At 45.2% G+C, this 26,013-nt stretch overlaps 1 protein-coding gene across 3 annotated transcripts in view; it reads right to left on the bottom strand.

The window, feature by feature from the left end:
- LLGL2 (LLGL scribble cell polarity complex component 2) overlaps positions 1-25,800 on the bottom strand; it is a 624,825-nt gene extending 599,025 nt beyond the window's left edge. For 2 of the 3 annotated variants that reach the window (XM_069200160.1, XM_069200158.1), the window contains exon 1: positions 25,687-25,800. The gene's annotated coding sequence lies outside the window, so the exon portion shown is untranslated. Of the gene's footprint in view, positions 1-25,438 lie in introns of all 3 variants that reach the window. The other variant, XM_069200159.1, reaches the window with a different exon arrangement.
- Positions 25,801-26,013: the final 213 nt, after the last annotated feature.

The raw sequence follows: 26,013 nt of genomic DNA, 5'->3' as shown, positions 1-26,013 counted from the left end.
TAGAGCAGACAAGTACACCATCTGTGGTACTGCAGCACTGTTACCTTCACAGATGGTTAGGCATGGTTGTGCTCGCATCGAGATGAAAAGGGTAAGGGAACTGTGTGTATTCTTTCTATAAAACATTAGTTGTTGCGCTTGAGTCAGAAAAGTGGTCCGATCGTGCCACAACAAACTTGTCACTGCAGACAAATCCGCTAGAAGACCACACGTTTTATTAGATAAGCGCAGGCGCACACATCATATCTTTAGTATCAAAAATAAATTGCAAGGTTTGCGATATAGTTTGGTAAAGAACATCCCAATTTAATGATCTACAATTCCTCTCAATTCAATTTTCGTGAAATACATCTATTTCATTCATGCACTTTTATGTTTGCCCATAAATCTTATAATAGATACATTTTCAGATTTCTTTTCCGTTGTCACACTCTGCTCTCAGGTCCCCTTATTTGGACAGCTTCTGAAGGTTTTCAACGACTGCTGCATAAGCCTCACATGCTGTGTGTGTAAGCAATGCCTCGCGTGTGTGAAGGGAAATTCCACTGTTCGTGCCTAAACTATGCTTGGTCTGGCTGGGAGGGAAGCTTGCATAGCTTCTGCCCATGTTTAATCCATTTACAATCACGTACAAAATCTGATGGTGCTCTAGCCATACCTTTCCTGATGCACACTGTATCTGATGTGGGGACACTACTGCTGTTACCTATTTGGAGGGTTGGGTGAAAAGAGCGTGTGGGGAGAGTTTAGTGCTATATGTGTGCAGAACATTGTATCCATTGCTAGTTGTGTTGTAACTCTCCCATCTGTAAGGTGCAGATGTACCACTAATGGCGTTGTACCAGTTCCATGTGCGAGGGAAACATGTATTGCTTCTTGCTAGATAGCACTTGTGAAAGTGGAATTGGAGATACTTTTGAAGGCCTTCTCACCATAGAAACGTCCAAATCATTGTCATTAATGGTACCAATAAGTGGGTCTCTCTCACTTCTGAGACTGAGTGATCAAGTCTGAGATCACTGTTTTGAACTGGGGTTCGGCTGATGGGACAGAATGTACATGACGGGTATATTCCGCACACACACACTGCAATTAAAATGAACCAGACCAGCAGAGCCCTATTTTTCTTTGAATCTGCCTTAGTTGCTCAGCTGAGCATTTAAAGCATGTGCTTTGGACTTTGTACTCAAGCTGCAATCATGAAGCCAACCACAGTATTTACAATCTACTTTCAGCAAACAATAACCTTGCTCCTGTAAATTGAGAGGGTCTCCAAATTATCCTTAGCCTAATCATTCTTGGGAGAAATTATCTTAACTATTATTTAGTGGTAACATTCATTATTCCGAGCCCGAAGGTTTCCCTTCACAGCCCTTAATAAATGAATTCAGGGACATGCAGAACTGACTGCCCGCATAATAATACGAAACAATTCTCCTCTAAGTCTAGACCGATAATCGACTTATTTTGTATTTTTCCAATGCTGGAGAGCTGGAGTTACAAGTTAATAATTTATTTCTGCTGCTGTCTCACTCGCCCTCAAGGACCTCAAGTGAGAATGGTTGGCAATAGTACTCGTAGTAATTAACATCACCAGTAATTGTCGCAATGTCACTTCATCTGCCTTTGCCATAGCAGTTCGTACTAAAGAAGGATACGGAAAACAACTGAAACAACCGACAAGACAACATCAAGAAGTGCAGCAACACTCAAATACATCTATATTAAGGTGTCTGAATAACATGAGATTGTAAAACATGATCAAACAAAGGATACTCCAAGTCCAGTGGTATGCTGAAACTGAAATGCGATAGCACAAATGAACAGAGATCTTCCTTCTAGTCTAAACATTAAAAAAAAAACAATAAATAAATAAATAATCCGCCCTCCGATGTCCTACCTGCATGAATGACATCCTCTAATATTAGCATGTAATCTGCCACTGCAATGTGACAATTATCTGAATTTCCTCTTCTTGAGCTCACCTTGCCACTTGCTAACTCCACTTTTTTAGGATTACTCACCTTTTATTAACCATCACACAGACTCAGCCTGTCATCCGGGGTATAGAAATCACCGCCCAATGCGGTGGTTGGAATCTACTGTTACAGTAAATCAGATAAGTAGGATACCCAGGTACAAGTCTCACTATTTTAGTCAAAAGGAACAACAAAATACATATTCCTCCAGAGTCAGCCTTGTTGCACTAGTTCAACACAACCAGGAGATTTTGAGGGGGGTGAGGGGAAGAGTTCACACTAACATCTGCAAGGTAACATGGAATATTGTTCATGCCACTGGAGAAACTTCGCAAAATATTCAGTGAATGCCCACAACATTCTATGTCAAGACCGAAGGCTTCAAATTATGCTTAAACTTTCTTCATTTATTTGGCTCAGCAGCCTAACCACATTATACACAACCATAACAACACGAGGGACTTCAAATCTCACGAGTCCAAGCAATTTGAAAGTCCACCAGTCAGGTACCTCAGGCACCCCCATAAACCTTTCTCAAGGAACAGCACTTCCTCTTCTCTAATGAACAGCCAGATAAGCGCTTTCCTTCAGAACATTTTATGGTGTGCTTTAATTAGGGATGTGAAACACTTTTATGCCGGTTTAATGCACATTGTGTTCCTATATTTTTAAGTTTCACCTGCACGCAAGCTAACGAAATCTTTTGTTGGTTTAAAAAAAAAAAAAAAAAAACCTTAAAAGGGGCTTGGTTCCAGCCCCTCACTTGCCTGACCTCACCACTAGCTTACTCCAACGTCGCTCTGATTTACCTGCTTTATATTAGTCAGCAGGTCGTCATCACGTCATTTCCTGCTGTTGTCTTCTTTGCCAAGCTTAGCGAGTTGCCTGTGGACCTTGTACTCCTTCCGTTCACTTCCTATTGGACACTGGCCAGTGTCCACCCCGCTGGCTGTGACGCTGAATGTATTTCTTTTTACTTCTTGCCTGCAGTCTTTTTTTTCTTCACTGCCATTTCCTTCTTCACTGCCATCTTCTGTGTCTTCTTTCTTCGTTGCTGTCCATCTTCTATTTTCTTTCTGCATAAAAGTCTTCTGTCTTCGCTGTCTTCTCTTGTCTGAACTCTTCTCACGTCTTCAGTCTTCCCTCTTTTTCTCTCTTCTGCCATCTTCTGTCTTCCTCTGTGTTCTGCCGTCTTCTGTCTTCCGCTGTGTTACGCCGTCTTCTTCTGTCTTTCCGGCATGCCTATACGTTTCGCCCTGGTCTTTTTTTACCTATGTAACTGGCTTACTAATATCGAAAAAATGTATAATGTTGGTTTTAATTTAACAGAACAAACATTGTTATAACATTTTCAAATATTTGTAAGCCAGTTACACAGAAAAAAAAGACAAAGGCGAAACCTATTGGCTTTGCCAATGCTTGTTTTTTACTGTTTCCCTTTCAGACGTTGAGGTTTTCCTCTTGGGCAGCCTCGACGAGGGGCTGACTTTGCTTCCTGTGTCCAGCTTAGACGCAGCTTGTGAGTAGGCAGGGATTCTCAGCGGGGTTCTCTCTGGAGATTTCACCAACTGCAGTACCAGGTGAAGGCTCAGTTCCATACCTCGGCAGGTCACGGTGCATGGTTGTGCTGAGTCGCAGACTCCTCTTGCACGATTACAGCAGCATGCAACTAAAAGGCATTGGAAATGCTCGTGCTACGTTCAAATCTCGATTTCCCCCTGGAAATGGTTGGGAATCAGATTGGCCCCAAGGCCACACAGGTTCTCCTGGGCATTTGGTGTTGCAGGACTCCACACTAGCACATACAGTCTCCCAGTAGGGGTTATTCTTAGCTATTCAGCCAGCCTAATCCCACTGTGTACACAGAGCAGGTAATTACCTTTACCTAGGAGGCCTTATTTCCCCTTGCCAAGCAGAATGTCTATGGATTTTGGCTTAAATAGCCATTTTTACCTTTCCAGTATAAACACTACCAGGTGGGCCCTTATCAGCAATGGCAGGTGCCAGGGAGGGGAGTCCCACAGGAACCCAAACTGCAGAGGGTTATGTCTCTTGCACTTGAGCAGACAGATTCTACTGATGGCTGCTAAGAGTAGCATGGAACCACTGATGGGGGAAGTTATAGTTCCCTGGAGACCATTAGAACCCCTGGAGGCTCTGAAGTCAAATGGCGCAGGTAAAGATAAACCTGGACTTACACCTATTGATTATCAAGGGCTCACGCTTGATGGAGGAAGAGATGGCAGGGAAGATTTAGGTGACCCGGACCAGCATGACGACTGACACCGAGCCTGGTCACAGCTGACCCTGGAGACCAGAAGGCAGTCTCAAGCATCCCAGGTTGGATAGTCATAATAATGGCATAGCTTCTGGGGGTCAGTGACACAGAAGGCATGTTAGACATGGACGATATTTACCACCTGCATTCGGCAGACTGGGTCCGAGGACCTAGACTGGCCCAGTATGTGGACAATCCAATCAGGAAGCCCTTAGATAGAGAAGACAGAGGTCCCCTCAGGGCGGAATGTTCACGTCCATGCCTGGACGGAAAAGTTGCTTTAGCACCAGAAATTGACACCAAAATGGTCACATTCATGACTAAATTTGTTAAGGACCATAAAAAGGGCACTGACCACTCCTAGAAGGCCTGCCAGGATATAGTACTGGACATTCTGGGCCTCTTGACTAACATGCTTAATACAGTATACAAACATTACAAAACAAACAGGTTTCCAAACTGTGCTTATTTGTTGTCATTTCCCCTTTTTGACATCCTCCAACAGTTCTACTGAATAATTTAGTTTTTTTCAAATTTATTATACAAGTAATATTCTCATCGGAACAAATTGTTTCACTGATATTCTCACCAACCTGTGGCAGTAGCCACAGAGGCGGTTTTGTTGGAGCTCTTAATGTCTCAAACGGGGCATCGGGTAAGAAGTAACTTTTTTAGCCCACCAAAAGTGGGATGTCATCTGTGACTGTTTCGTCACACTTGGAGAGAGGTGACAGGGAGTGGATGGGTCTTGCAAGCCATTTCTGGTTTCTGGATTGAATTCTATGGGACACCCACTCAGGTCAGAAAACCTCGCCCCATTCATCATTCCGCTGCAGACTAATTTACCAAGAGTTAAGTTCCCTCAAACAAAAGGAGCAATCGTTCCAGCGGTCTTATATCCGTAAGGTTTCCCCAGCAATTTGTTCTTGGTTGAAAAGAAAGAAAGGTATGCAGCCAGTGATAAATTAACTGGAGTTAAAAAAAAAAATGTTGTCTACCATCATTTCAAGATGGAGGGCCTCCATCTTCTGAGGAAAATTCTTAAACCAAACGACTGGATAGTGCTTCTGTTTCTCAAGAATGCATACTTTACCATCTGATTTTCTCCCACTCCCCGGGTTCCCACAGTTTATCTGGGACATTCAGGTTTATGAACAGGTGGCGCTGCCGTCCTAGCTCTCCTGCGCTTCTTGGTGTTTCACCAAAGTCATGACATCAGTGGAGGAACTTCTATGTTCCAGGGGCATCAGGCAGATCACTTTTTTAGACGATATTCTGATACTACATCAGGATCTGTCAGCCCTCCTCAAACATCTGGAGTAGCCCCAGCCTCTCCTCCAATCACTGGGTTTCATTATCAATGAATAGAAGTCTGGGTTTTCCTTTTCACAATGTGTTTTCTGGGCTTTGTCAGATTCAGTCCAACAGGCTCTGAATCTCCCTCACAAAAAAAACTGTTGCTGACAAGGAAGGAACTAAGGCGCACGATAACAAAGGATTTTGTCTTCGTTATCCCACTTGGATAGTCGGACAACTAGAGTCCTCTATCTAGGCAATCTTTCTGGGCCTGTAACATTACAGGGCACTTCAGTGGCTGAAAGCAGCTTACCTACAGAAAGGACTGTCTTTTTCCGCCCGAGTCCCGTTATCGGCAGAGGCCAAATCGGAAATGCAGTGGTGGCCCAACCACGTGATGGCCTGCAACAGCAGAGGCATTTCTGGGTCAGGTGCAGACGTGGTCTTCTCACGGGATGCCAGCCTCCTAGTTTGGGGTGCTCATTGCGTTGAGGTCACAACCGGTGGTCCGTGGTCGAAACAGGGATGAGGGTTGCATCAACTCCTTAGAATTCCTTGTAGGTTTGATCGCAGTGCAATCTCTCACAATATACAAGGCGCTGTGCTCCATCCTGGACAAGGTGGTCAAATCTGTCTGCAGTTCAATACATTAACCACCTCAGCGCAACGAGGTTGATGGTTCTAGCAGGGTTTGCAAAGGATTTATGGCACTTTTGTCTAGACACCTGAACTACAGTCAGAGCAGAGTAGATCACCAGAAAACAAAACCATTTTGCGGACTGGAACTCCAGGCAATTGAAGGACTTCAGTGCTTGGAAGTTGGTTTCAGCAATATTCAAAGTGATCACAGACAGGTGGGGCACATTCAACATAAACCTCTTTTTGTCTCTCTTGGATCTTCAGCTCCCTCGGTTTTTCAGCTGGAGGCTGCCCTCCTAGCTCTGGTGACGGATTCCTTCATGCAGGACTGGAGTCAGATTCAGAGCTTTTCGTTTACCCCACTTCCATGAACACCAGGTTACAGTGCAGGTCAGGCATCCTTGATATTTGAAACTCTCATCTGGAGATCTTTAGCATGGTTTCCAGCTCTCCTGGAAATTAGTATGGATTCTCCAATCCGACTTCCCCAAAGTCAGTCCATTCTGACAGATGCCCAAGGCAACTTAAACTTTCCGGTGCTGGTCGGGTTGCTCAGTCTCATGGCCTGGATGATTTTCAGATACGCTAGGGCATTTCAAAATATGCTTCTGACCTTATCGGGAGGTTATGGGCAGATTCCATTTTCAAAACGTATGACTCTGCCTGGCACAGATGGACCAGTTGGTGCTTGGGAGGGAAATTGGATACCATGGAGGTTTATTTAGTGCACTTGCCAAACGTTTTCATCCGAACTAGCAAAAAGTGGTTTGGTGGGTCATACAGTTAATACAATCAGGTCTGCAATCTCTGCTGATCACAAACCATGGCACGGCGTTCTGATGAGGGAACATCCCTTGGTGTATAAGTTGTTGAGAGGAGAGGGGCTCTCTAATACCCCGCAGTGTCCACACTCTCAATTATGGGATGCCAAGTTGGTATTACACCTATTGGAATTCTGGCAAGATAATGCATATGTATCCCGAAAGGAACGTACAGGTAAACTGGTGATGCTTTTATGTTTGATCTCCAGCAAACAAGTCTCTAATGGAGGGCGCTGGATGTAACAGTTAGGATTTTTACACTAGAGGGTGTTACTTTTACGGTGTCACAGAGAACCAAGATCAGCATTCGGACGGTTCACTATGCATCTTGGAAGTCAAGACTATCCGTCTGACCCCCAAGAGACACAGGCATAAGGGTGGGAAGGATGACTCCAATCTCCTGCTGAGTGGGATAATCTTTGCCTCCTTGTCCTTAAAAGAACTAAAACTTTTCTTCACACGTGCTAGGAAAAGTTTTATTGTGCTCTCATCACCCAAGTTGGACCTTGAGTTGTTGACCCTTATTTTTGCTGTACGAAAAACAAGAAAGCAGGTGTGTGGGCTAGGTTGCAAAGGAGGCGGACAAGTAGCTCTGGCACCTATGGCCCAGTAGATGGCACAATCCTACCAATCTCCGTGCCCCTTCAGGTGATATTGGGACAGTAGAGGTGACCTACGGTGGTGACTCCTCTCGCACAGGCAGCAGGTGGTTGGAGGCAGCACTGGAGAGGGACTGGGGCGGTTGGGTGGCACCTGAGGACAGACACCAATGAAGATGGTAGCTGTTGGATGATCAGAGTGTGGAGCTAGATGGCCAGAGCAGGATTGGGGCTGCATTGACAGAGGCCGGCTTCCTCGTGCAGTTCACAGACGGGAGGAGAGAGAAGACTGATGATGTGAGGGGGCACTTGTGACAAAGGTGCAGTGCCGGTGAACTCCCAGAGAAGAGGTGGCCCTGGGTCGACTTGTGAGTAACATCCAGAGACACCAGATCCTTGTGGTTTCGAGAGGAGGGGCCTGGCCCCCTAGACACATTATACACATGCCTGTGAAGATGGTGTGGCCCCGAGGAGAGATGTGTGCCCGTGAACATTTGGGCTGATTTGTGCCCCTTAAGGTGAAATAGGATTGTGGGGTAATGCAAAGACATCTACACATAGAGAAAGTCTGTGAAAGTGGTCTGGTGGCCTATGACAATATTGAGGTGCCCCTGTTACTGCCAGTGAGTGACAAGAAAGGAACAAGCAGATCTGCATCCCCAGTGCAGATGTGGGATGATGTAGTGCTGATTGAATAAGAATGAAGAACAGAATTTTGAAGGCGGGCCTGCAGCCTGGGAAGCCACTAATGACCCGATTTGAATAAAACCCTAATTGACGTGGTTGAGTAATTGGAGGGCCCCTAAGAAAGACATTTAAGCCCAAAAACCTATATTGAGGCCGAGATCCAACCAAGAGAACCAAGAGATCACAGTATCGACAGTGATTAAAGTAAGATTACCCCAGGACAGAATCACTGGCAGTCAGAAGACTTCCTGACAGATGAACAAAATTCAGCAATAGTGCTCTGACAACTATGTGGGCCCAGATTGAAATCCTTGACTGAGTTATGGCATGGTTTGCCCCAAGAATGCTAAACCACAGCAGAACAAAACTTTGTGAACCAAATGGATGTTAAAATAGGTCAGTAACACAAGAACACAGACATACATTTGAAAACCCAAACAGATAAGAGTCTTGCAGCTATACATGACACCAGGGCAGCATTAGAACTTAAAATCAATGCAGTGGCTATGGAAAGTGGTGTGCTCGGATTACATCATAAGATACTGTTGAAAAGGGTGGCAGAATCAGAATGGACATTGGTACAGGTGAGACCCACGGTGTTGGAAGTCTACACCCAAATAAGGCACTACAAAAAGTCATTGTCTGGACAGAAGAACTGAATGATGCAGAGGGACGATTCAACTCAACATGTGTGTTTGGTTGAAGTGCAACAGCAATCACAGTGCCAAAGCGTGGAACTCTTTGTAGAGGAGTTTCTTCTTCTGACGTTTTAGGAAGAAAAGCTTTGAAATTTAAAGGTGGAGTATGCTCAGAGTCTCTGCCAGACTCCCAGCTCCAGGGACGTCACAATCTATAGTGGCAAGACTGCCCAATTTTGGAAATAATACAATACTGCAAGTGCTGCAAGTCAGTGGCCCTTGGCAAACAGAAGGGGGCTCAGTGGGGCTCAGCAATGAAGAAACACTTGCAGCAACTAAACTTGAAATATGCTTTATTTCCCCAATTGAAGCTCAGGATATTTCACACACACCACATCAACGAAACTGCTGGAATTGTATGGCTATTCAATACCTACAGACTACAAACGCAACCATACCTCAGACTGACAGAAACAGAATCTTCAACGCATAACCATGCAAGGGCAGCCTCCACAAACGATCATTCAGGATCAGAAAAGGTGAAAGCGGTGGCAGAAATATATTGACTTCAATCTCTAGCTACAGCCAATAGATTGGCAGCCCTCTACAAGAAACTCAATGGGGCCTGGTGAAGATGCTGCTGGCCCTGGCGAGGATACAGAACAGCCTACCCTGCCAGTGGTCACAGCAATGACTTCAGATATCGTCTGATGTGTTAAAAAGATGCGAGAGTTGGTGGTTTGCTGGTTAGGGTGGAAGCAGGGGATGTGGATCGTGAGATGCAATTTATATCGATCTGGGGGGGCCGCAGCTGTAAGGAAATGCCTCCTTGGCTTGGTTACCCCCTGACGTTTTGCCTTTTGCTGATGCCAAGTTATGATTGAAAGTGTGCTGGGACCCTGCTAACCAGGCCCCAGCACCAGTGTTCTTTCCCTATACTGTACCTTTGCTTCCAAAATTGACACAGCCCTGGCACTCAGATAAGTCCCTTGTAAATGGTACCCATGGTACCAAGGGCCCTGATGCCAGGGAAGGTCTCTAAGGGCTGCAGCATGTCTTATGCCACTCTGGGGACCCCTCAATCAGCATATGCACACTGCCACACAGCTTGTGTGTGATGGTGGGGAGAAAATGACTAAGTCGACATGGCACTCCCCTCAGAGTGCCATGCCAACCTCACACTGCCTGTGGCAGGCCTTACAGCCCTAAGGCAGGGTGCACTATACCACAGGTGAGGGCATATGTGCCTGAGCACTATGCCCCTACAGTGTCTAAGCAACCCTTAGACATTGTGAGTGCAGGGTAGCCATAAGAGTACATGGTCTGGGAGTTTGTCAAACACGAACTCCACAGTTCCATAATGGCTACACTGGAATCTGTGAAGTTTGGTATCAAACTTCTCAGCACAATAAATGCACACTAATGCCAGTGTGGAATTTATTGTAAAATGCACCCAGAGGGCATCTTAGAGATGCCCCCTGAATACCAATCAGACTTCTAGTGTTGGGCTGACCAGTTTCTGCCAGCCTGCCACAACCAGAGGATTTGTTGGCCACATGGGGAGAGTGGGAGAGTGCATTTGTCACTCTGTGGCCAGGAACAAAGCTTATACTGGGTGGAGGTGCTTCTCACCTCCCCCTGCAGGAACTGTAACACCTGGCGGTGAGCCTCAAAGGCTCACCCCTTTTTTTACAGCGCCACAGGGCATCCCAGCTAGTGGAGATGCCCACCCCTCCAGCCACTGCCCCCACTTCTGGCAGCAAGGCTGGACGAGGTAGTGAGAAAAACAAGGAGTCACCCACCAGTCAGGACAGCCCCTAAGGTGTCCTGAGCCGAAGTGACCCCTGCCTTTAGAAATCCTACATCTTAAGTTTGGAGGATTCCCCCAATAGGATTAGGGATGTGCCCCCTCCCCTCAGGGAGGAGGCACAAAGAGGGTGTAGCCACCCTCCAGGACAGTAGCCATTGGCTACTGCCCTCGCAGACCTAAACACACCCCTAAATTTAGTATTTAGGGGCACCCAAGAAACCAGGAAATCAGATTCCTAAAACCTGAACTAAGAAGCAGGACTGCCTGCAGAGACAACGGAAGACAACAACTGCTTTGGCCCCAGCCCTGCCGGCCTGTCTCCTGACTCGAAAAACTGGAACTGCAAGGCATCCAACAGGGACCAACGACCTCTGAAGCATCAGAGGACTGCCCTGAACCCCAGGACTAAGAAACTTCTGTGAGCAGCGGCTCTGCTCAACAAGCAGCAACAAATTTGCAACTTTTCTGCAACTTTCAAAGACCTCACTCTTCCCCCGGGAAGCGTGAGACTCCCCCGCTCGAGATCCAGGGAACCAACACCACAGGGAGGACTCCCAGGTGATTGCGACCCCGTGAGTAGCCCGAGACGACCCCCCTGGGCCCCTACAGCGACGCCTGCAGAGAGAATCAACAGGCTCCCCCTGACCGCGACTGCCTGTAATAAGGGACCCGACGTCTGGACCAAACACTGCACCCGCAGCCCCCAGGACCAGAAGGAACCGAACCTCAGTGCAGGAGTGACCCTCAGGAGACCTCTGCCTAGCCCAGGTGGTGGGTGGCCCGAGAAGCCCCCGGGACCCCCGGGTCCCTCCATTGTTTCCCATACAAAACCTGACACCTGCTTTGCACACTGCACCCGGCCGCCCCTGTGCTGCTGAGGGTGTGTTTTGTGTGCCTACTTGTGCCCCCCTAGTGCTCTACAAAACCCTCCTGGTCTGCCCCTAGAGGACGCGGGTACTTGCCTGCTGGTAGACTGGAACCTGAGCACCCCTGTTCTCCATAGGCGCCTATGTGTTTTGGGCACCTCTTTGACCTCTGCACCTGACCGGCCCTGAGCTGCTGGTGTGGTAACTTTGGGGTTGCCTTGAACATCCAACGGTGGGCTGCCTATGCCCAGGAACTGAGACTAGTAAGTGTCTTACTTACCTCACAACCTAACCAATACTTACCTCCCCCAGGAACTGTTGATTTTTGCACTGTCTACTTTTAAAATAGCTTATTGCCATTTTAACAAAAACTGTATATGGTATTGCTCTAATTCAAAGTTCCTAACTTACCTGTGTGGAGTACCTTGCCTTTTATGTATTTACTTCAAATCTTGAACTTGTGGTTCTAAAAATAAATTAAGAAAAGATTGGTTTCTATATAAAAAAAAACTATTGGCCTGGAGTTAAGTATTTAAGTGTGTCCCCTCATTTATTGCCTGTGTGTGTACAACAAATGCTTTACACTACCTTCTGATAAGCCTACTGCTCGACCACACTACCACAAAATAGAGCATTAGAATGATCTAATTTTGCCACCATCTTACCTCTAAGGGGAACCCGTGGACTCTGTGCACACTATCTCTTACTTTGAGATAGTATTAACAGAGCCAACTTCCTACAGCAGCCTACTGGTAATATCACAGTGACAGTATCTTTTATTGTTTATTGATTCCAATGGTTATCATGGGAGGACAACAGACACTCCAAGTGGTGGGAGAGCAGGTAGTTGTAGATTTGCTGCACATGGTGGTAAGGGTGGGGGGGGGGGTGTATTTTGTTGTGGGGGTGACAGCTGAGACTTAGACATAGGTATCTAGAAACGTTCACCCGGTGCAGTCGAGATGGGGCTCCAATGGCAGCCACAATATGGTAGGAGGCATAAACCATAATGAGACAGGTGGCTTGATCCTCGAGATATTAACCTGGAATGTTAACGGATTGGAAATTTCACTTAAAAGAGAGTGATGATTAAATAATTAGTAGGGCTTCTGTTGCAGGAAACACATAACAGGGAACAATTGATGCTTCCTGGATCGGGGTAGATATAAAATGCCGGTACATGCAGGGTTTTCAGCAGGTTCTTAGAAGTTGGAATTTTGGTCCATATATTCCTTCCTTTCTAGGGTATCAATATATGGGTGGATTCGGCCGAATGCCCAGCGGAAGTAAGTGGGTGGTAGAATGGTAAGAACCTGGTGGTGGCGTCCAGGTACTTTCTTCCAGGCTTGCAGCTGAACAGGCTAAAAAAAACTGGGGAAAAAGCCTCTTAGGCCCTTTTGAGAGCGGAAGGTGATTTCAACCTAACACTGCAGGGAGATATGGAGAAAATGACTATGCCTGGACAGCAGCCCAGGGGGGATACTTGCCTGCACACACTTACAGAGACAGTGGGGTTGGTGGATCTTTGAAGGGCCACACACCAAGGGCTATGGCAATACTTCTACGTCTCTAACTTCATGAGGTCTGTGTTGGGATTGGACAATCTCTTGCTGCTACAGAGACTAAGAAGAAGCTACAAGTATATGAGATATCTGCAGAGAGACATCTTGGCTTATTCTCCCCTGGTTATTGGTTTACAGACACTAGTTGTTCAGACTCATTAAGGCAGGACCCATGGACATGATGGACTGGACTTTGAGAAGGACTATCCTAGAGGTGACACATTTCTATTTCATTTTCAATACTGGGATGGTGAACTCTTGGATAGACTTGGAGGAGGCATACAAAAGTATATTAAGAGGCCATCTGATGGACAGACCCGGCGTACCGACTGGAGCTCCAAACAATGGGTTACCCACGGATTTTGGACACCCTCTATGGAGGTCCGCTCTCTCGAGACGTCCTGGATGTGACCAGGGTGGTTCTACAGGGATGGCGGACGACTCAAAAGTCGACGGGGTGGTGGGGACGACTTACCCAACAGACCCCACTGTGGCATGGGAGGCAATTGGTGGAGGTGGCGGGCCTGGAGGGGTTTCAGAACTGGGACAACATAGGCATCTCCACACTAGGCGATGTCTGGAACGGGTCACACATACGGTCCTTTGAAGATCTCCAGAAAAACTTTTCATTAAACAAGACATAGTTCCACAGATACCTCCAGCTCCGACATGCCTTATCAGTACACATCCGAGAGGGAGAAAACATACCTGAATGCAGCCTCATGGAGGCCAAGGCATTGATGGGGAGCCTAGGTAGGGGAGGTGTTTCCCAGATATATCGCACCCTGGTCTCCGGCACCTCGGGCTCCCTGGGGGTACTTCGTCAGAGATGGGAGGGGTGGGTGGGCCCCATGGAAGAGATGGAATGGGGTGAGGCGCTAATGGCCCCACGGGCCCTGGCGATCGCCTCCCGTTTCAGACTGATACAAGCTTACTTTTTGCACACAGCATACCTCACACCCCACAAACTACACAGAGCGGGCCTCCGCCCCAACGCGGAGTGCCCCCGCTGCAGAAACCTTACAGCTGACTTCTTCCACATGGTGTGGACCTGCCCGGCCATGGTAGCCTATTGGGGAGCGGTCCTGTGGGAGATTTCTGAGGTGTTGCAGGAGAATATAGAGAGAGAGCCTCTACCCCTCCTCCTTGGGATCATAGGTGACATCGACCTAAGGAGACCAGATCGAATTTTCCTTGGGGTGGCGTGCTTAGTGGCTAAGAGGGATATAGTGGCAAACTGGAAGGCCAAGAATGCCCCATCAATGGCTAAATGGAGACAGGGAGTGGATTGGTGTGCGCAGAGTGAAAAACTTGTATATGAGGCTAGAGGATGTCCGAATAAATATAATAGGATATGGGGGAAATGGGAGGCCGCACTAGGCTCCTGAATACTATGTTATCTCTATTATTAGTGCTATCTGGGATCACAGGTTCGACCATTGTTGGATGCCCGTCGGCATCGTGTTATTACGTTTGTATCATGGTTTTTCTTTCTTTTGCAAAAATCAATAAAAAATTCTTTATAAAAAAAAAAAGAGGCCATCTGATTACACACATTATGGATAACAAGACAGAATGCGAAAGGGAATGTTGGGAGCTGGTAAGGTGTTTGGTGCAGATAATGGATACGATTATGGCCCCAGATCAATTAGGATTTATACCCTAAAGATCAAAGAGGCATAATTTCAGGTGGTTATTTAGCATGTAGAGAGACCGTGAGGCAGCTGGCAGTATTGCTAGCATTGGATACTGAAAAAGCATTTGATTCACTATAATAGCCCTATCTGATAGCAATCCTCAAGAAAATGGGCTTTGGTCCTCCTTCCTGGTATGGCTGATGCTACTGTGTAATCAGTCAACAGCCCGATTTAAGGTTAATTGTACCATGTAGAAGGAATTTAGGTTAAGCGGGGGGACATGGCAAGATTGTTCGCTATTGCCCCGCTATTTGCAGTGCCCTTGGAGCTGCTAGTGGCCTGAATACAAGGTAGCACCCTGTTCGTGGTCTGTGATGGCACCTGGATTGGTAGGACTTCTCTCTATGCAGGCGATATCCTGATATATTTAGCAGATTCAAAACAGTTGATGCTAAGGATCCTAGAAATCCTTACTATATTTGAATCACATACAAGGGTCCATATAAATTGCTCCAAACCAATAGCATATCCGCTGACAGATTTGAGACCTAGGGCTGAATGGGAGTGACCCTAAGGATGGGAAAACATGAGAAATGGGGAGTTTCATGTAACTGTGGATTTAGGCGACCACTGATCTAGTGTTGTTTCATAGACAAAATCTAGACAGAATACTTGAAGAATATAAGAGTGATGTAGGACATTGCAGCCGGCTGCCTCTGCGGTTACTGAGAAGGGTGGCCCTTTACAAAACGATCTTTCTGCCCAAATGTGTTTATATTTTCCAAAATACTCCTTTTTGAGGTCACTGGATTGTTTTTTCGAATGGTAGATGTAGCGATCAGATTGTTATTGTGGGGTGAAGGGACACACAGGATACTCCTGGCCATACTGACTAGGAAGTTCTCTGATGGGGTATTGCCCTTCCGAACCTACAACTTTATAAGTGGGCAACCCAACTATTGGTTGTTAATGAATGGGGATTTTCTGCTCAACAGAAGCCCTCATTCCTGGAAGATAGAAGAGTGATGGACCAAAAAGGATACGTTAGTCAGTTATATAGTAGAGGTCGGCTTATTGGGTGCCAAACTTCAACAGCTAAAGTGGATAGGACAACACAGGAATTGGGATGGAAGAATAAGTTGACACAAGAGATACCTTAGTGGGAGGGAGATGCCCTGAATGACCAGCCACAGGTGGAGGGCCACCTGAAATGGGACTTATTGGGTATATCCAAAGTGGGTGACATATGGAACGAAAATGGGAGAATACTCAACCCTAATTACAGGGAAAGTTTGAACTAATGAGGAATCAGTACTTGAGTAAGTGACCTATATCCTTCAATGTGACAAATACCAGCTGCAGAATATGGCAGAAGGCAGACAACTAGAAAACCGAATCTTAGGCGCACCCCTGAATAAACCAGCAATCTCGCTGATTTATACTATAATATTCAATACCAGTTTGCCTCTGTTGACCATGCAAGCCAGGAAGAAAAACCCATGGACACTAGAAGACGACAATTGGGGTGACATGTAGATACCCCTGAGAGGTAGCCATAAGAGTTGGGTTTCAGCTGGCCCAATTAAAATTACTATACAAGGCCAGGACTATAATTTTCAAGATGGGGAGGACATAAAATGATGCATGTCTGAGGTGTTGCAAACAGAAAGATATGCAACTTAATACCATTTGGAGTTGTGTATGGGCATAAGGATACTGTATGTGAAAAGAAGACTATATTTTGCTCTTGAGGACTCCTTAGAATTTACCCATTTAGTTACTTCCTTTGCTAATGTGGCTTCAACGGCGGCAAGGTAAGACCTAATTAGTTATGAAGGGGGAAGGGGGCGTACCAGTCTTGACTTTGGAAATGTGGAAGTCCAATATGGACTTGTATGCAAGCAGAGGAACTCATATATAAGGCGTGAAGATAACCCCCAAAATTTGCTCACGTATGGGCCCCCTGGAAAAGTGTAATAAGGGAGCTGGAGCAGGAACAAGGAATGAAGCTACGGTGCCCGGTCGTGGTATAGATTTGGAAGGATGTGTGTACAAGGCCATAAGTCATACTTGGGATGTTGAATATAAGTAATAAGAATGGGAGGGGGAATAGGGGAGCTGGGTCAGGGTTTCCATACACTATATTGACATGGATGATGGCCTGATCTGTAAGCCAAATAGGTTTCTATAAGTGATTGTGTTTCGATTAAATATTTTTAAAAACAAAAAGGTGGTATGCTCTTCTCGAAACAGCTGTGTACAGCACCTCATAGGCCAAGATAAAAGTGGGTTGGTACTGCACTCAGTGCTTGCAAATGTTTTGTAGCCCTTTTTGAAAACAAAACTACACTTTTATGTTTACTCCAATACCACTAACCTGGGAGAGTAAAGCACTGATGTGTGTGCATCCTACTAGATTAATGACACATTAGTTTTTTCCCCGGTGACTGCCGTAACATACTGCGAGTCCTAGGAATTCCTCCTAATTGTACAAAAATTAACTCAAACACAAAATAACCAATGGGATTCCATATTTAATCATTTAAGAGGGCTTCGTAGTCACACCTTTAGTGACAGATCAAAGCAAATTAAAAGCATGAGCCTTGAACATGCTTGTAACTTGAGATCAAATTAATTCTGCCCTTTGTTCTTTTTGATGTGGATTATTCCATTAGATTGATAGAACCCCACATGGATTCTCATTGAGTCGTTGCAAGTACCCAGCCAACACTGCCATTTTCTGCTTATCTTTGGATAAGACTATTTTATTCAGATGAGTTTTGCCTACATATTCACAGAATTGTCAAATGACTGCTGGTAGTATAGAACCGCACATTGCTAGGAAAGGCCTGTTCGCAGTTTGACAAAACTCACCAGTATCCCATCAAAATCACTTGCCTATGGCTTATGTACACAAGTATAGCCGCCTACAGCCTGCAAACTACTCCTTCATGACCTTTTACTGATGGAATTCCAGCCCATTAATTTAATGCTTCCTTAGAATTCCAAATAAACACCCACTTTCAGTTATGAATCTTATAACTGCAGTATTCAGAAATATTATACAAATGATTGCTGGAAAATTTTAAAAGGAAAAAAAAAAAAAAAAAACTTCAAAACTGCCATTAGCAATAGAGACAAGTTGGCACTGCATGTCTGGGTTACTACGGTCATCTTTGTTTTGGTTGGAAAGTTCTGAATGATTAAAGTATGGGAAAGGAGGAGAAATGCTAGTCTAGCATGGTCAGCCTGTACCTTGCACTTAATGTGTTGGGTGCAGCTTGATCCAATAACATACATTTATGTGGTAGAAAATACTACTCCTAAATACTTAAATGACTGCACTACTACATTGCGCCATGGTTAAAACGGAGCTCACAAGTATAGTTTCCAACATAGTGGCTAATGGGAACTACAGCTGAACAGAAAGCGGGTTTTGCTAGTCCAAAGACATTTTCGATCTATGGAATAACCAGAAAGAACACATAATTATCCATTGGATCTGTAGGAAAACACCCTTTTGGCATGGTTAGTCCCCCACTTTTTGCCTGGTACCTGAGGTAATTTCGACTGTTAGTGCACTGGGGCTGTGCTAACCAGGTCCCCAGTGCCAGAGCTCTTTCCCAAAACTGCACAGTTGGCACACTCTTTAGCACCCACTGTAGGTAGCATAGTAAAAGGTACCCCTGGTTCCTAGGGCCTGGGGTACTAAGGAAGGTCCCTGAGGACTGCAGCACCAGTTGTGCCAACCCCAGGGACCCCTCACCAAACCCATACAGTGTTGCTATTGCAGGCTGCATGCACTTGAGCAGGTAAAATTGAAAACACTCCCTGTCACACACCCCTGTGTGCCAGGTCCCCCATACCACTACATTTGCCCGGTGTAAGTCACCCCTGGGTGAGAGTGCATCAGGACACATGTGAGGGCATATATGCATGAGCAGATATGCCCCTGCTATGTCTCTGTCTATTCTTAGACATAGTAGGTAAAAAAAAGTGAAGCCATCTTAAATACACATATTGGACACAGGTCACTACGAGTTTCCCAGCTACATGATGGCTTCTCTGAACCCAGAGATGCTTGGTATGAAACATCTCAGATTAATAAATCCTTACTGATTCCAGTGAGGTATTTATTAATGACTGCACCCTGAGGGCACCTGAGAGCTACTAGTGTGTTGACTGACTGGTCCTGACCATTTCAGCCACCTTAGACACGTTTCTGGCATCATAAAGTGAGAGCTGGCGCCCTCGAAGGCCAGAGACAAAAGCCTGGTCTGGGCTGGCATGTTAGCATCTCAGGCAGGATAGCCATTCCAGAGTGGGAAGCTTCAAAAGGCATGGCCGGCTTTGAAATGCGACCCAGTTCTCTTCAAATGGAGGAGATGACTGACCCCCCACACCGCCCTGACCCCACTTTTGGTGGCAGAACAGGAGGGAAAATTACACAGATTAGGAGGTGTGCCTAATTCATGTCAGTCCCGCCCCTAAGAAGGACGAGCTGAAGTGGACACCACTTTTTAAATTCCTCCATCTTTGTTTGGAAGGAACTAGGGCCCTAGGGTTAAGGTTATGCCCACTTCCCAGCGGAAGTGGTCATAGAAAGTGTGTAGTTACCCTAAAGTTTGTCAGCCCATTGGCTACCACCTGTCCCTCCCTGTAACACCCCTAAATTGCATATTTAAGTGGCCAACTGAACCCTAGAACTCAAACACTGATGACCTACGAAGAAAAGGACACAGAGGAGTTGCACCAGCAGAAGAGGAAAAAAAAGAAGCAGCTGACCTGGTACCAAACTCACCGACCTACTTGCTGACCTCGATGGACTTTGCCCAAAAAGACGGCTCGTCCTGCCGGCCTTCAATAAAGACTCAAAACTGTGAGGAGTGGATCTGCTCTGCAACAAAGACTCAAGAAAGACTCTACAGCCTCCAGAACAGACCGACACCCATGATGACCACTGCACTCGACATCCTCGACTCGAGGTGTAGCCATCCAACGGTTCCAGCAAGGTTACCCAGCTGTCCAGAGTCAGAGTCCATTGTGGTCTCACCAATCGTGGACTCCCTCAAGTCGCCTGCAGAATTGCACGCAGGCTCCCTCTCTCGCAGGTTTGTGGTGAGAGAAAATTTGACATCTCCAGCAACCACTGCACCCGTAGTCACTGGTGCCAACGACGTCCCTCAGCTTCCCTGAGCTCAAGTCCACCCTGGTCTCACTCCTGCTGGACTTCCCGACGACACCTGCAGCCGCCACACACCGGAACCCTGTGCAAATGCTCCCGGACGGAGAAACACAATGCCTAAGGACACTTCTGCATCTGTCACCCAAACACCACACGTCTACAACAAACCTGTTTGTTGTCCCCGACTGGCTCCCTAGCCAGAGCCTGCAGCCTGTTTTCATGAGGACTGTTTCCCATTGAAAACCATTGGGCACCCAACACCTTACTGCACCTCTGCACCCGGCCGCCCCAGTGCTGCCTGGAGTAACCTGATGGTGTGGTTCAGAGCAGTGCCCAGTACTTACCTTAACTCTCCGAGATTGGCCTCGTAAGTCATTAACTGTGTGTTTGTGAACATTGTTTTCCTCCATAGGTTAACATTGAAGAACTCTGAAATTGCATGGTCTCTATTTTTTAAACTAAAAAATATTTATGCTTGAAAACGTACTCACCTTATGACGAAGTTCTTGGGTTCAATGTATACATAAGCAAAAGTATTATTTTTCTAAATTGGTCTTGTATTTATTATTTGAGTGTGTGTCTTGTTTACTGCCTCAGTGAGTACAACAAATGCATTGCACTACCCTCTGATAAGCCTAACTGCTTGTCTACACTACCACAAAATAGAGCATTATTCCTATCTACTTTTGCCTCTGCAACCCAACTGGGGTTCCAGTGGAGTCACTGCATGGTGTACTTCTTTTTAGTGCGCCATACAAAGAGCCGGCTTCCTACAGGATCTTATTTCATAAAATGATAAAACCCTAGTGGAATTGGTGTGGATTACAATAAAAGCCTCACATGAGGTTGGTTGGTCACAGGAGTGACATGACTGAATGGGTCTGGTCACAGCATTACTAAAGGACCTTCCTACCACTCTGTGGGCATCAATCCATATGTCAGGATAAGTACCAGATCATCAGCCAACCACCACAAAAAGTCATTTAGTGGTCAGGCAATCAGACCACCTATTACACAAAAAAGGTGTGGTAGTGAAGTTCAAAGTTTTCTTTCTCAGTCCTGGTGTGTGCATGTAGTCTACAAATGTCAGACCTTAAAGTTCCTATCATAAGGCACAGAGCTTCCTGTGAGTGGACACAGCTGATTGTGTCCTCTACTGTTCAAGGCTCTCTGCACTCCAGTATACTATCAATGAAAGCTTGTTTCCATTCACCAAGTTACAAGGAAAGTGAGGTTTAGATTTGTTTCTGCAACCTCTGTTCAGAGTTTGGAGAGCTATACAGCTGGGCAAACAAATATGTACCTGCAGACTTGAACAGGCCAATATTTTTACAATTCAGATACTGCCCCGATTGGGTTGACCTGGATGATGTAGCATGGCAGAGGTAGCCTGGATTCGGTCAAACTGCCATTTGCATAAAGAAGTTCCCTCCTAGAATCAGGCTCAGGAGACCAGACAGACCCTCTGTAGGGTCGGTCGGTCCACTCCTTCCCTCTCTCAGAGGGCAAGGACACCCCTAGGCAGTCAGACAGACTCTTGGCAAATCCAGCAGAAAGTGTAGACTTCCAGCTGATTGGCAATCATGCAATTATCCATGTAACAGGGTCGATGGCCAAGGCAGTAACAAAACTGCCCCAAGGAGAGACAAATTTAAAGCATTTACCGATAAGAAAGGATTTTTGAAAGGCGAGCCCATTAACGAGTGGTAGCGGTGGGCATGCGATGGATGTGGTTAAAAGCCCACAGGTAGATTACAACAAATCAGAGCATGTGCGCGCTCAACCTAAAAATAGAGAAGAAAAGAAGTGAAAGGGGACCGAGAAAATGGAAAACAAAAGGACCGGTCCACCAGCCCTGGACAGATGGGCTCCTTTTCAGGAAGATGTGCATGTGATGAGACAAATGTTGTCACTTACAGGGCAAGTGAGCCAGTGACTGAAGTGGACAGATTCACAGTCCCACACTGTATGCTGTCATGGATGGAAGCAGAATGTAAATAACACTCATACAAACCAATGGCAGAAGACCGCTAACCCAAAACCCTTCATTGTATGTGTATATATATTTACATGTATGAATGTATTCATGCATTTACATTGTTTTCATTACAGAATCTCAGCATACTATTAAATCTGTCAGGCCTTCATTATAGCAAGAATTATTACAGTGCAAGGCCACCCTATAGGGTTTTAAAGGCAGTAATCAACATCAAAATCCTTGCCTAAAAATGTCATCTGTAAAATGACACGTCACAGCGTACATGCCTACAGGCTTTAGCACAGTGAAATGACAATCCACTCTAAAAAAATCTATTGCCATTAACACATGATTTTCACAATATGTTAGGCCTCCAGATTATCAAAACTTTTCACAATATTATGGGTTCTGGCATAACTATTAATAAAGATCCACTAAGGCCTATAAACGTCACTACAGGTTTAACACCAAAGGCAGCACAGGCCTACATAGGTGCATATAACCTGATAACAATCATGTGTACAATTATAACATTACGGATCCACAAAATTATAGTTGACAAAACTATATGCAGCCCCTCAATCAAGGGCATAACAAGGATTATCATAGTGAAAATTTCGGTAATGGCCTGAAACACAGTATGATAACAATCCTCTTAAAATCCTAAAGACTTTATTTAACAAATGCCTTTCTCAATACTCAAGCCAGGCCTAAAGGATTTATCACAAATCTTCACCAAAACAGGGGTGTGGAATTTAATAAAATATCTACTTGTCCATGGGACAGGTTGTTTTTTTAAATCTACTTGTCCTGTGAAAAAGTGGACTTGTCCCTTTAGTGGCAAGTAATGCAGCAACAAATTATGACAGCAATATCATTATGCAAGAGCTCTGATAGCCTCTCTGATTATGCCAGGGCTACTACTATAGTAGGGTTTGAATACTTGCAATTTCAAACCCTACTATAGCAATTTCCTTATTTTGCCACCTTTCCGCAGATCTACATACTGGAGCTGGAGGAAGCAGCAGGCAATAGTTCCAGGGCTGGAATGCCTTTGAGTCTGCAAACCTACTAACTTGCAAGTTTTAGGGTTTTTAACAGGTCTTCTCTAATCTTTCCCCATAATGAGAAAGGTTGGAAATTTACTCCTGATAATGGCAGAAGTAGAAGTTCTTCCAGGGTTGGGAAAAAAGAGGTGGGAATGAAAGTGAACTTGTAAACACTGAATAGATTTTCATATGGGCAAATCTACACATGCATATTTGTTCGTGCTAAAATGCAGTTCACAAATATTTTCTAGGAGTAGGATTTCCTGGTCTTCTTCTGTACGTTCTTGTGAATTTATGAAAGCCACTGACTTAAAGACATATACCATTTGGTACACTTTTGTGACTTTCTTTAAGAATTGGGTCCCTAATTAGGTCTGGCATTAACAAAGACATTTTGTTTCTGTTAAACTTCTATTCCTCTATCTATCCGCTGGCTTTAATGTGAGTGATCGCATTCTGTTCTTCCACAAGTAGCATAATGGCACCCAAAGTAGTTTTGTTCAGTGCCAGGAATTACTGTGGCAATCAGTGGCATAACAAAACTGGAGGGGGCTTCCATGCAGAGAACATGGAGTCCCCTCACCCACCTCCAGACTCAGGGCAGGTCCTGTTCTGAGGGGGAACCCTGGACGGGGACTGCGGGGCCTTTGTTACACCACTGGTGGCAATGTGTGTTTTTTGAGACCAAAAACATTTTTTTCTTTTTGAAAGTGTTTGCTACAATGGTGAGGGCATGGCAGCTCCCACAAAAATAAAGTGGTACAAAATCCATGTCAAAACAAGGCACGCATTGACGAAAACAACTCACAAAAATTGTCGGATCAGTTGGTTTTGCCAGTGCTTGATTATTTTCATGCTTCCCATAATCTTGTTGAAATTGGTTACACTGATTCTCCACTAGGAATATTTTGGGGCAAACATCAGCAAGTATCAACCCATTTTACTAAATGACACTTCAAAGTAATAGCACCAGAAAATGTCATAATAGCAAAACATTTTTTTTCCTACTTGCATTTTTTTCTGAACATTTTATTTTGAAAGCAAAGAATCATCACTCTTGCTTACAAGCTTCTGCACACATTTGCATCTAACCAAAGAGCATTCTGGGAGCATTATAATTAGCCTCATATTGTTAAACTTCTCAAACGTGTGTACACATTTTCTTAACTGGAACCACTGTCAATATTGCAGTGTGACCTTAAAACGTTTACAGTGCTCACCCTAATAATTAAGGCTTTTCATTAATGAACCATAAATACAAGTTTGAACCGCATTAACATATGGACACACATTAGCTCAACTGCAGATAGTTCCCTTCTCTATAAACTGGCAGCCAGAGGGTTGGTGCTGCAGGGGATTGGGCCTACTTGTCGCAAGGACAAAATAAACATGACAACTTGTTGCCCTCAACCCCAAACAATATGTCCTGGGAGTCAGGCAATAGGAAATCCACATCCCTGTCAGTCATATGGCATCAGACATAACTTGTCATCATTTAACCAATCTGCCCTATGGCTTTTATCAATGACTAGCCATCATAACCAATTCAGACCTACTGTAGTGTGCGTATATTGTCCCACAAGGCAAACATCAGGCATGCAGTCATAAGATCATAAATGTGCACAAAATGACAGTTGACAAAACAAAATACTATTTCTCATAAGGATTATCACACTGCAAACCTTATTTCCCCAAGGTCTGCCAGAGGTGCTAACCAATAAAACAACAAACCACTATTGCCTATTATGATAACGTGTGAGTCCAAGTAACAAAAGACTTCACCGTAAGCTTTAACACAGAAGTAAAAGTCCACCTTTAAATGCATATTTACTTTAACATATCCTTTTCACAACGAATACATCAAGCCTCCTATCTTTAGCTATTTTTTGTAATACACAAATCAGGCCCATAGCATTGACTGTTGGCCTGTTGCCATAACCTGCACAGTTCTGCTGGTTGAGCATAAGCTTTCAAACAATCAAAAAGTGCAATACAAGCATTTTTAATTAAAGCAAACAAATAATGCCCAGTCGAATGTTAAACTCTGGAAGCATGTGGCGAGGCTCAGCACCTCCCCCTGTAGTATTTATGCAAACTATTTTTCTGTTGATCACATATAGTAACAAATACGCTGTCAGACTTAAAAAAAGAACTGTTGTCCGTCCACCTGTTATATTTTCCCCCGTCCTTTATCAATGGCAAGGTGGCTGGCATTCATATCAACTGTCCTATGGCTTATCTTCAATAAACTTTCCTTTCACCCACTGTACACATACCTCACCTGTCCAAAGTATCATCCGGTCACCTTTGACTGACCTGTACACCATGACTCTCCTACAAATAGTACGTTGTACGTCTCTCTTGGGAATTGCCTTTCCATCTCCAAACTCTGGATGGATGGCTGTCCTACTTACCTCTGGGCATCATCTGAAAATTATGTGGTGTGGAAAGAGTCTCCTTCAGCCTACTCATCCAAAAATAGCGAATCCAGCTTCTCCTGGGAACGATCTTCTACCCAGCTCCTGCGAATGGTTTCTCCCTTCCCTTTCTCGTGTGAAGGTCTGTTCGCCCCCTTTAAAAGTATTCGCCCTTCCCCCTGAACGCTCTCTGTCGCTACCCCTTTATACTGTCAAATAGCACTTCCAGGCACCCCTTCGCTTACCGCGCCCACGGCTCCTCGTTCCCGGGGGCACCCTGTCTCCTTTTCCTTGGGCTCTCCTGGGCCACGGCTCCTTCCCGATTCCTCATCCACCGGCGGCAGCTCGCTCAATATTCATGAGGGGGAGGGGCCAGGGTGTCCATTCAACAGCGCAAGGGAGGAGTCGTGACGACCACGGAATGAGAGACGACACAGACGAAGGGTATATTTGCTTCTTAAAAGTGCTGGTAGCCTATCCAGTCTGGTAATGTCCCCGTTCTCTGCTTAGTTTTGAAACTTCCGCAAACAAAGGGTACGCACGTTGAGACAGACTATTCGTGTTTTCTGTTT

The sequence above is a fragment of the Pleurodeles waltl genome, chromosome 7, assembly GCF_031143425.1.
Source record: "Pleurodeles waltl isolate 20211129_DDA chromosome 7, aPleWal1.hap1.20221129, whole genome shotgun sequence".
In the NCBI taxonomy this organism is placed as follows: Eukaryota; Metazoa; Chordata; class Amphibia; order Caudata; family Salamandridae; genus Pleurodeles; species Pleurodeles waltl.
This window is presented reverse-complemented; position numbering and strand designations above follow the sequence as displayed.